Raw genomic sequence first — 11,299 nt, forward strand, 5'->3', positions numbered from 1 at the left:
TCATTTATTAATACTATCCCCTGACGTGTTAATTCAGCTCCAGAGAGCTGGGGGAGTTGCATAAAGTCTCCATTACCCTCTCCAACACTAGGGAGTCCCCTAAGCTGAATGAAATAATCTGGTGTTTGCTAGATTAAAATGAAAAATATGTGCTTAATACAATCATCAGGGGCTGGCTAGAAAATACGCTCTCTGGCTGGAGGGGTTAATGTAACTGGAGGGGGGGAGGGGGCTGGCAAAGCTGCTACGTAGGTAACACTGCAGCTTTAATGAGCTGGTTTCCATTGACCTCTTGTACACTTCACGGCGAAAGTGAACCTTATAAGATGGACCTTACAGCGAAGATTTACTGCACATATATCTTCCAGATAAATCACAGCAAGCGGAGCAAGCCTGAACGTATTTCAGAGTCAAACGTACAGCACGAGAGAAATGAGCGAGGTTCGAGCACCGAACCTTCTCGGTATCAAGATAGCTTTTGTACATAATCAGCTGCTGTCAGACGATTTTAGTATACTTAGGGATTATCTTCCGTTGTTACCTTATATAAGTCGTACTTAACTCCTTCACTACGTGAGGGATGTCTCCAAAACATAAGAAGATCGCCTGGCGGTAACAATGATGTAGCACAAAGAACGTCATTGTGGTCTTGGGGTTGCTGCTGACCACATCAAAAGTACTTAGACAGCACAGCAACGCCTGAACCTTGACTCAAACCCACGACTTGATCTCCGATGGCTGTGCACCAAATCCAACCACGTCATCCCAGACCCACACACTATGACAAGGTTGATCTAAATCTAATCAGGCATTCATGAGAAAGCCACACCCTCAACTTTGATCCTAAGCCTGACCTTTGATGGATCTGCACCAAATCAAATCGCTTCTACCCAGACCCACACACGATGTACTGTATCAGTTTTGATTAAAATAGGATCTGAATTTCATGATATACATAGCAAACATACATACATGCATACAGAGCTTCATTGTAATTGCTTACCCTTCAACGATGCATATACATCCATTACCAAACGACCACACCCCAACCCCCCAAAATAAACACTGACACACACACACACACACACACACACACACACACACACACACACACACACACAATCTACAGAAGCAACGAGGCAGAACACAATAGAGGAGAATGGGAAAGACGATATACGATGAAAGGGAAGTGATGAAAACGACAGTCCGGGAATAAGCAAATTGCCTTTCGAGAATAGAATAGCAAAGTTGAGGAATTCCAGAGTTTGCCACGAACTCTTCCTCTGCCCGATTCATTCCTGAGATCACTTGCCAGAAGACCCAGAGTGGAGGTGGAGAGGCGAGGAGAGAGAAGGTAGGAGATATTGGAGAGACGGAGAAATGCGAAGATACAGAGAAATGTGAAGAGAGAAGGAGAAATATGGAGAGATATGAAGGAGAATCGACATACAGGCGACAGGAAATGTTGTGAGAAGAGAAAAAGTGAAGTATGAAAAGAGAAGAAAAATACAAGAGGGGAAAAGAGAGGAGCAGCGAGGTGAGCCAATAAAAAAGGAGGGAGGGGGGAATAATTACGTGAGCATTAAACTAAAGGGAAGAAAGGAAGATAATGCTGAAGAGCTAAAGCAGGAGAAGGTAATGCGGTTTTGCAACATTTACGATGCACAATGCGTTAAGATGACAAGAGTTAGAATGTTTACCCCTTCAGACCAACAATTTCATTCACCTAAGGAAAGACTTCAAACTGAAAAGGTTAGACAACCTTCAATTAACCCTTCACCAATAATGTGATGCAGTAAGTTAAGGTAAATCGACTGGTAGTAACAAGAAAAGGGTAGAAAAACAGACTTTCTTTCACCTGAAGCAATTAAAGATAGGAAAGCTGAGAAATGGGATATGGTATGAATATTTAAAAAATGGGACTGGGAGAGGAGGACGAGGAAATGAGAAACGAACTAAGACGGAAGCGTGTGGAGTGAGTAGGTGGGATGGGTAGGTATTTAATTAAGGGAAATGGGTGACGAGGGACACAGGAGAGACGAGGGGAGACGCAGGGTGTAGGGAAGTGAATGAATAATTGGTACTGATGGAATACAAAGCAGCAGAAGAAGGTAATTAGCACCGACAATCAATGGGATCATTGGAATGGCATTACAAGTCCTGGGACGGCTCCTGACTTGGCGGAAAATGACGTAAGAATTTCCACCCATACAAGAGTCCCACCATTTTTTCCACAACTTTCATCACCAAGATCTTCGGCGTTTGTTTGTCTCTCCCCCAAAAATAAATCACTGAGCTTTTGTGGTGTCACCTTGACGAACCTCTGACATGTCTACATTACACTTATGCTCTCCGGTCACATCCTTACCCACCCACTCCCCGTCTTTCCTCCTCCACATTACAACTCGATTTTCGTCCACGGATTTTCTGGAAAACTTTTCACATATTCTTCATTGGGAAACACTGATGTCGGCAGTAAGTCACATTACTGTATTTTCGCCCGTCTTTCCACGCAAAATTTTATCAGGTCACTGACCTAGAAGGAAGGGATGATTTCTTTTTCTTTTACCACTTCCTTACAAGAATGGGAAGCTTCATCTTGGTGGCAGTGCAAAAACACATACAAGCATAAGCAAACAAGTTACCACTCATAACCGTGAGTTAGACGCCTATTAGCATAATAACTCGCAACACACCAGAAATCAAGGAATGGAATCTGCGGACTTCAGGATAAAAGAAAAGACAATATTATACAAAGCCAATAGACCTTAATTTGGTTTCTCTGCTTCAGCTCCTTATACTCCATCTTTTCTTATATTGTGGTTACCTCAGTATATATATATATATATATATATATATATATATATATATATATATATATATATATAATTTCAAATTTTGAATAAAATTTTTTATTTGGAGGGGTTTGGTCTACCATTCCTTCACGTCTTCGCTACACGACGTATTCCCTAAGCGAAACAACATTATTATGGTGTAAGTAAGCAAGATACAGACCGGTAGCTAAAAAACACGCTATAGAGTCTCGTGAAGTCCATAATATTTGTAGCCCGCCTGGTGGTGGATGCGGTGTAGACAGACGACACTGATGGATGGAGGGGAGGCGGGTGCTGCTGGCCTACACCGTGTTTTGTATAATATTTCGCTTTGTTATCATCACCTACACACACCACGTTGAACACACACACACACACACACACACACACACACACACACACACACACACACACATGTATGGTCTCACTCTTAATAACATTCCATAACTAACATATCTTTTTACAAAACAGTCACCCTTGGGTAAAAAATAAATAATAAGGAACACATTACTAACGCAGGATATATGAAGACCAAGGTAAGTGGAAGAACGAAGGAAGGGAGATGGAGGCAGAGGAAGAGTGAATGTGGGGAAGGGAGGAGACGGGATGGATGAACGATAACGAGATAAGAGGCAGGAGGAGGAGGAAAAGGGGGAAGAGGACTGGAAGGAGGAAGAAGAGAAGATAGACAGGAGTAGGGAGAGGGGAGGGTGTAAAAGAAGGAGGAAAAAGGAGGAGGGCAAGGGAGAGGCAACATCGCGGTCATTCAGCACGGCACCACTGCACCAATTGTCCAGCGACCATCATTACTGACCTCGCCCACAAAAGACCACACCCAACCCACGTATGGAGGCTGAGCAGCGGTTACTGACCCTTACTGACCATTACCCATAATGGAAGATTCTCGTATGGAGGTTGAACTGAGAAAAAATAAAAACACGAAGATCCAAAGAACAAGACCCAACCCACTTATGGAGGCTGAAATGAAAAGATGCAAAGAAGACGACCTAGAAGAAGACCCACCGGTATGAAGGCTGAGCAGAGAAGGTAAAGGAAATTTTTGAGAAGACCAACCAATGTACGGAGGCTGGGCAGAGTAAGCAGCAGACTTTGAGATGCAGAACTAACCCAGGTATGGAGGCTAGGAGGAGAAGAGGGCAGAAGAAGACTTCTAAAAGAAGACCGAAGAGATAAGTAAAATCCAGCCAAGAACAAACCCAAGTCACATACAGACATGATCCAGAGAAGAAAGGACAAAGAGAAGACAGCCACTCCACTGTGGAGGCTGAGCACAGAGGCTGTTGACCCCGTACGTGCTATTCCCGTCCGTCCTGTGGCTGGAACTAAAAAAACAAACAAACCTGCCGCCAGTAACGTACATGCACAGTCAGTCGGAGAGTCAGTGTTGCAAAAAGGCTAGTGACGAATGCGTACATACACACAACTTTGTATGTTTATAAAACTGTTCTAATTTCTATTTCACTTTTGAAATCAGAGTTGTTGCTGTTGTTGTTGTACTTGTTCAGAGATACGCTGCAAAATACTGAGGATTGTAGGCATCTTTGCAAAACGAATTAGTGCTTCTGAAGTATTCTTGTAAATGTTTTGTTAAAAGTGGCTGGTGTTTAGAGAACGTGTGGTAATACTGCACCCAGGATGTCTCGTAGTGGTGTATACGCACGACATCAACTATTGAACCCAGTTCCATGATTTAATCGTCCCCCCCCCCACCTCACACACACAAACACACACACACGTGTGCAACATGGGCACTTAAACTCATAATTTGCATTATGTCTGGGATATGACATTGATAATCTGGTGTAGTGGTATTACCAAGGATGTTAATTGTGTATATACCATGTCGATGGCGTTATGGAAGACCTTTTTTTTTTGTTTTTTCACATTAAATTCGACCTATTTCCTACATCAACTGTAACCCCAAACTCATTTCTTTGTCCACAGTCTAAGTCATACGGCAAAGTTCAAGATGTTCCGTAATATTCAAAAAGATACCAGAAAAGAAAAAGTAATATTTGCATTGATAAACGGTTTGCTCATGTATATCTCATATTAATACAATGATTCGGATACAACTGTGGCTCAATCGGTAGAGAGGTGGCCTGCAGTCCTGACGGACCCAGGTTCGAATCCCGGCTGGGGCAGGGAACAGTTTAAGGATTTGAATTTCATTAAATCAGGCTTTACTGATCTACCAGAAGACCCGCCGACATGTCGTAAAAATACCCCCGCTAATACCAATACACCAGTCCTACATGAGACAGCCCTAGCATGTATTCAATATGGACGGTGGGTGTTAGCGCCGAAGTGGTGACATGTAGAGGTGTATGGTATGTTGGAGGACTGCTGGGCCTTGATAGCAGGCTGTGAAGCCTATGCCCAGCGTCGGATACATTTAAAAAAAAAAAAAAACTGCTTTAAGGAGGAGGTATACTGCGATGACGTGTGTTTTAATAACTTGACATAATTAACTACCACATGACATGAATACTCTTATCAATCCTATTATCACCGTTCCAGCCCAGCCTCTATCTTCCACTTAGCAAGCCTTATTAATTTAGCAGCAAGGAAAACAAGTACGTCATAGTGCTGAAGGGGTTAACATATAGGCTAATCGCATCAAATAAACCGGCCCTCTTCAATTCACCTCTCAAAACCCCCTACCCCACCCATAACCTCCTTCACCCCCACCCCTACCCTTTACCCCCTCCCCCCACCCCCAGGCTTAGTCGTTAATGCGGTGCCTCGTTATTGGCCGCCAATGGGGTATTTGCGACGTGGGATATAATTGGTGACGGAAGGGGAGTATTGGGCTGAAGTTTTCCTACACACTTTTAATAATTTCTTTCCAACTCTCTCTCTCTCTCTCTCTCTCTCTCAGTAAAGGAAGACACTCTCTCCCCCCTAACAACACCCATCCTTCATTCCGCCTCTCTCAACCTGTCACCGTCTATATATAAACAAAAGACTGGAGCTTTCGGCCCACCAGGGAAGAACAATTAAGGGCAGATCACGCGAGTCGGCTCCGGAAATCAGAGCCGAGTAAATCCCTTATCTATTGCGTTCGTTAGGAGTCTTCAAGGCCGCAACTTACACCAATCCACCGTGATCCCAACTGATGAGGGAGTCTTTCGCGGATTTGTATATTTCTGGGTCTTTGCCTCGCGCCGGTATCAAGGTCAGTTATCGTGGGTTTTAGCGGCGGGTGATGGTGATTCTGATTTAACTAGAGGGTCGGATTGTTTCACCTCGTTATTAATGGATTTCAGTGACATGATGTTAAAATTTCTTCCAGTTTTGTGTTTTCTATTTACCTGTTTCTGGGTCCTACCTCACCCCCGTCGTTAGGTGGGAATAAAGGTTAGGATGATGACAGAAATACCTAATGATGAATTTAAATCCATCACATTAAAAAAAGAAAAGTAATAAAGAGGCACCAGAAAAAAGGTACCCTGGGGATTACATTTAAAAATTACACATAAAACAGACACCTAGAAAAAAAGTATAGCTGTGTTAAAACAAATTGATGCTATTTAATGCAAAAAAAAAAAAAAAAAACTGATGGGCTAGGCCAGAAGAGGACCATTAGGCGGTAATGAAGCCCCAGGCCAGCCAGTTCCCAGGAGTAATTAACGGTAATAAGGTATTGGATGCTGCCTACCCTCCCCCTGACACCCACACCCCACACCTGTCTGATTACACACACACACACACACACACACACACACACACACATCCTCTCACCCTGATTAGGCCTCACACCCATAAACACAGTAATTTTCTCATCACCATCACTCTCTCACCCTCATTATTCCTCCCCCTACAAACACCTCATCTCCCCTTAATTATCTCCCCCATTCAAAGCCTCACCCCACATAATTATACCCCCCAGTATAACCATCATAGATATACTTTATACTTTTCTTCTCCCCCTGTTACTCTCCCCCTCCCCACACTACCACACCCTCCCCCTACCACCCACACCTCCCATCTCCCCCTCTCCCCACACACCTAACCTCTCCCCTGATATCCCTGTTTTATTTACCTTCTCCACTGGTATCTCCCCTTAACCCCTGATTCTCTCTCTCTCTCTCTCTCTCTCTCTCTCTCTCTCTCTCTCTCTCTCCACCCGTAAACTGCGGGGGGCGAGGGCGTGGCAAACTTCAGGGTTTAAGTTGACTTCATACTGCATGAGTCTCCAGGAGGCTCATAACAATTTGCTCATTAAGAAAGATGATTTATGGTACTCAGTTTATTATTGGAGAGAGAGAGAGAGAGAGAGAGAGAAGGGGAGGGATACAAAACGAAAGCCAGAGACCATTGGATAAACACAACACACATTCAGGTATTACGACAAGAGATGAGGCAGACACCACAGGAAGTAATGGTTATGGAATTCGAGCAAAAAATAAGTAAATAAATAAATACGCAAGGGGTCTTAGAAGAAAAGTGTCACGTGAATCAGGTGGAAGAAAATGACATAAAGTGAGAACTAAGGACCGAAGGAGGAAAAACACAGTGACAAGAGACGAGAGGCAGGACCATTGGTGAGAAAAAGATGGAGGAGGGACAAAACACCCGGTTGCCAACTTCCACCCACCCATAATGAGCGAGGAAATCTAATAATGAAACTTATGCCACCAGTGACTACGGTAGAGGGAGTAACTTTCTGAAAATCCTGGAGCGCGCATAACGAAATTAGCGATGGTGAGAGGAGGAGATAGATGGGAGAATGGAAGAGAAGGAGAATAAGTAGGGAGGAGGAAAGAAGGAAGAGAGTGAAGGGAGATGAGAAGGAAAGTGAAGAGACGGGAGGACAAATGGAGTAGCTAGAGGGAGAGAGAAAAAGGAAGAGACGGAAAGAGATAAAAGAGGAAGGGAATGACAAACGGGAGAAGAGAAGAAGAGGGAATGAGGGGAAGGGGAAAGGGAAAATGGAAATACACGGGTGGAGGAAGGGAGGAATAAAAAAATAAGAAGAGACTGACGGGGAATGGCAAGGGACGTACGATGGAGGAGAAGAGGATGGATGAGAAGAAAAACGAGAAAGGAAGGAGAGGGCTGAAGTAAAAGAGAGAATAAGGGTGAGGGTTTGGGTATTTTTGTGGTGGTGTAAGATGTAAAGGATGTCGGACAGGTGTTATCTAATCAAATATTCAGATTAGTTCCTGCCAATCACAACTCCTTGACAAACAACTTTTTTCCTCATTTAACCCTCTCATGGCTGCGTCTTCTCCAGGGTTTTATTCCAGCAAACACCAGACCATTTTATTCAGCTGACAGTAAGTAATGCAAGCCGAGGAATGATTGGTGTTAACTGCTCACATAATGACACTCAGGGATTACCGACTGGTCACTCGCCAAAATGTCTGATTCGGTAGCCTAACCCCGGGCCCCTTCGCTTCGGATGGAGTAATAAAGGACTGGATGATAAATGGGTAAACTAAAATTACTACCAATTATTGCTTTCTCTTATTTTACCTAAACTTTGCCCGTCTCTCTCTCTCTCTCTCTCTCTCTCTCTCTCTCTCTCTCTCTCTCTCTCTCTCTCTCTCTCGCCATCAACTTTTCGCTGTAAAATTCTAAACTTCGCTCAAATTTACTTCTCAACTCTTATTTCCATATCGTCCTGTCCACGTCCCTTTGACTCGCACGCACGAAGTTCCCCCCCTCTATCTGTCAGCCTCTCTGTCTATCTATGCATCTATCTTTCTAATAATATATCTGTCTGTTTGCCTGTCCATTTGTTTTCCCCTAACCTCAACTAATTTCTCTCAGTTTCTTTACTCACCTCTCTTTCTCCTCCACCTCTCTCCCTCTCTCCACCGTCACCTTCCTGCCTCTCTCTCTTCCCTATCTGATTGCGCCTCTCTCTTCCGTATCTGACTTTGCGACTCCCCTCCCCTTTCTCTCTCTCTCTCTCTCACACACACACACACACACACACATTTTACACGGCATATCTACACCCTGACACTGCCCCTATTTCCTACTTCGCAAATAGAGACCCGTTTTGTGGGGTTTTATGAAGTTTGCCGTTTTCTTTTTTCTTTTTGCCCCCTTTTCTGGGAGGGAGGGGTACTAAATGAGGGCTGGAAAAGAGGAAGGGTGGCTACTGCATTTCTTTTATGCTGGTGGTTGTGGGGCGTATCTTAATGACACGTCAGGGGTTCCCGCCTTATTCCACCAAGTTAGTTTTCCTGACGATACTCAAGACGTCTCAAGAGGAAGCGAGACCAAATAAACACTCGAGAATTGTCACACTGGGAGAGGAGACCACTTGAGCACATTCTCCTCGCTCACCCCCCCCTGCCTCCTCGTCTTGCTCTTTCTCCTCTCTCCATCCTTCCTCCTACCTTGTTTTTTCTCTCCTCAGGTCTCATGTTCTCTTCCCTTTATTCTTTCCTTCTATATATCCCCGCTTCCATTTTCCCCCCTCTTCCCAAACGTATCCACTTCATTCCCAACCTAAATTTTACTCCTTTCTTTCCCTTCCCTTACTCTTACTCCTCTCTACATCCCCCCTCCTTCCTAGCCTTTCCTCTCTTTTCATCTCTACCCTGCCTTCTTCTTGTTTCCCATTTACTCTCTCCTTTTATACAAACATTCTACCCTTCCCCCTTCTCTTGCTTAAACCTACACCATCTTCTTCGTCCTTCCCTCCTCTTCCCTAACTTACCCTTCCCATCCCTAACTGTCCCTGATCCACTTCCCTAATTTAACTCCCATTCTTCCCTACTTTTTTCTAACTTATCCTTCTCATCCCTAACTTTCCCTGGTCCTCTTTCCTTAATTTAACTCTTACTTTTCCCTCTCCTTTTCTCCCCCCTCCTCCCTAACCTACCCTTCTCCACCCAAACCTTCCCTGATCCTGTCCCCTAAATTTAACTCCCATTCTCCCCTCCCCATTTCTCCCTCCCCCTCCTCGCTTCCCGCATACCACACCATCTGCACCAGAATTGCCCCACCAAACTCATGCTGGTCTCTGTGCATACGTAACTTTTATTTCCTCCGGTCTGTCTGCAAAAATGGGACCGTCGCCCCGATCTTCAGTCTCCCAGCCCAAAGGAAAACACGGAAGCAAAAGTTGGGAGCAGATACACCCGCCGCTAAGAAAATGAAGTTGGGGTATGTATGTCCGTTTCGTTGCCCACTTTACTGCCATTCATTCCAAGTTCTCCCGGGCAGCTGCGGGGACACTGGAAGAGGGCAATGCGGGCAATATGGGGCTGAGAGGAGCTTGCATTGTTTCAGTTACCCCTTACAGGTTTTTTTTCACCTTTATTTTTCTTGTTCTTGCATTACCTCAGTTTTCAAAGTGATTTTATTCATTTCTGTTGCTCCTTCCATTAGAGAAAGAAATATGTGGGAATGTGCAGCAGTGGAGAGATCTGCACTGTTTCAGTTACCCCTTTCAGGTTTCTCTGTTCTCATTTTCCCTGCAGTTCAGTGACCCCCTTTTAGGCTTCTCTGTTCACTTTTGCTAGTTCCGGCACGAGGGAAAAAAAAAAAAATGAAGTGAGGGTGAAATGAGCCTGGACAAGTGAGTCTTGATGGGTTTCTCTGCTCCATTTTTACACTTCCTGCATTGCTTCAGGGGTGCTTCATGGGTCTTTCTTCTCTCTTCATGGCCTGGAAGATGCGCAGTGTTGGGATGTGAGCTGAGAGGAACCAAAACTGTTTCAGTGATCTCTTACAGGCTTTTGTATTCACTTTTGTTGCCATTCAGTTTTGCATCTTAACTCACGCAGATTCCTGTGGCCGAGGCTTTCCTGACATTCCTACCAGACCTGTCGAATGCTGTAATTCCGAAATAATATGGTCCTGAGAAATGTGTATTCACTTATGTCTCAGGAAAATTCCCCCTGATTTACACAATATATTTACGGAACATCCTTAAATATATATATGAATCTCTTTCTGCCTGAAAAATCTCATCCATGCTGAATAAAAGCGTCAACAGATAGTAGGATTATAATATAAACTATGTCCTCGTGCTGAAGGGACTGACAATGTATCTATCCACCTTCTTATCGCTCCTGCATGCACTGTATCTATGTTTATCTGTTACAAACAAAAGTCATCCTGTTTGAAAGTGTATGTCTAACTCAAAGAATGATATCTGTACTTGCGTCAACCACATGACGTGTACACTACACACCCCAGTATTATCTCTCTCTCTCTCTCTCTCTCCTCTCCCAGATCCCCTTTCTCTGCCCTAATCAGCCACCAGGCATCCTTTATTCCCGCCCTGATCGTATTCACAGACGCATGATACAAAAGTGAACCTCACAGGAATCGTATTAGCGGTAGGGATGGACAACGCCCAGGCTTTACTCCAGCTTGGCAAGAGTTATGCAGGAAAGATGTAGGAATTACGTAGGAATTATACTGTGTTAGTTATAGGGATAGTGAACGCTGAGGCATTACTTCAGCTTGGCAAG

Source organism: Coenobita brevimanus, chromosome 51 (genome assembly GCF_032717465.1).
Source record: "Coenobita brevimanus isolate Jiangsu-jjx chromosome 51, ASM3271746v2, whole genome shotgun sequence".
Taxonomy (NCBI): Eukaryota; Metazoa; Arthropoda; class Malacostraca; order Decapoda; family Coenobitidae; genus Coenobita; species Coenobita brevimanus.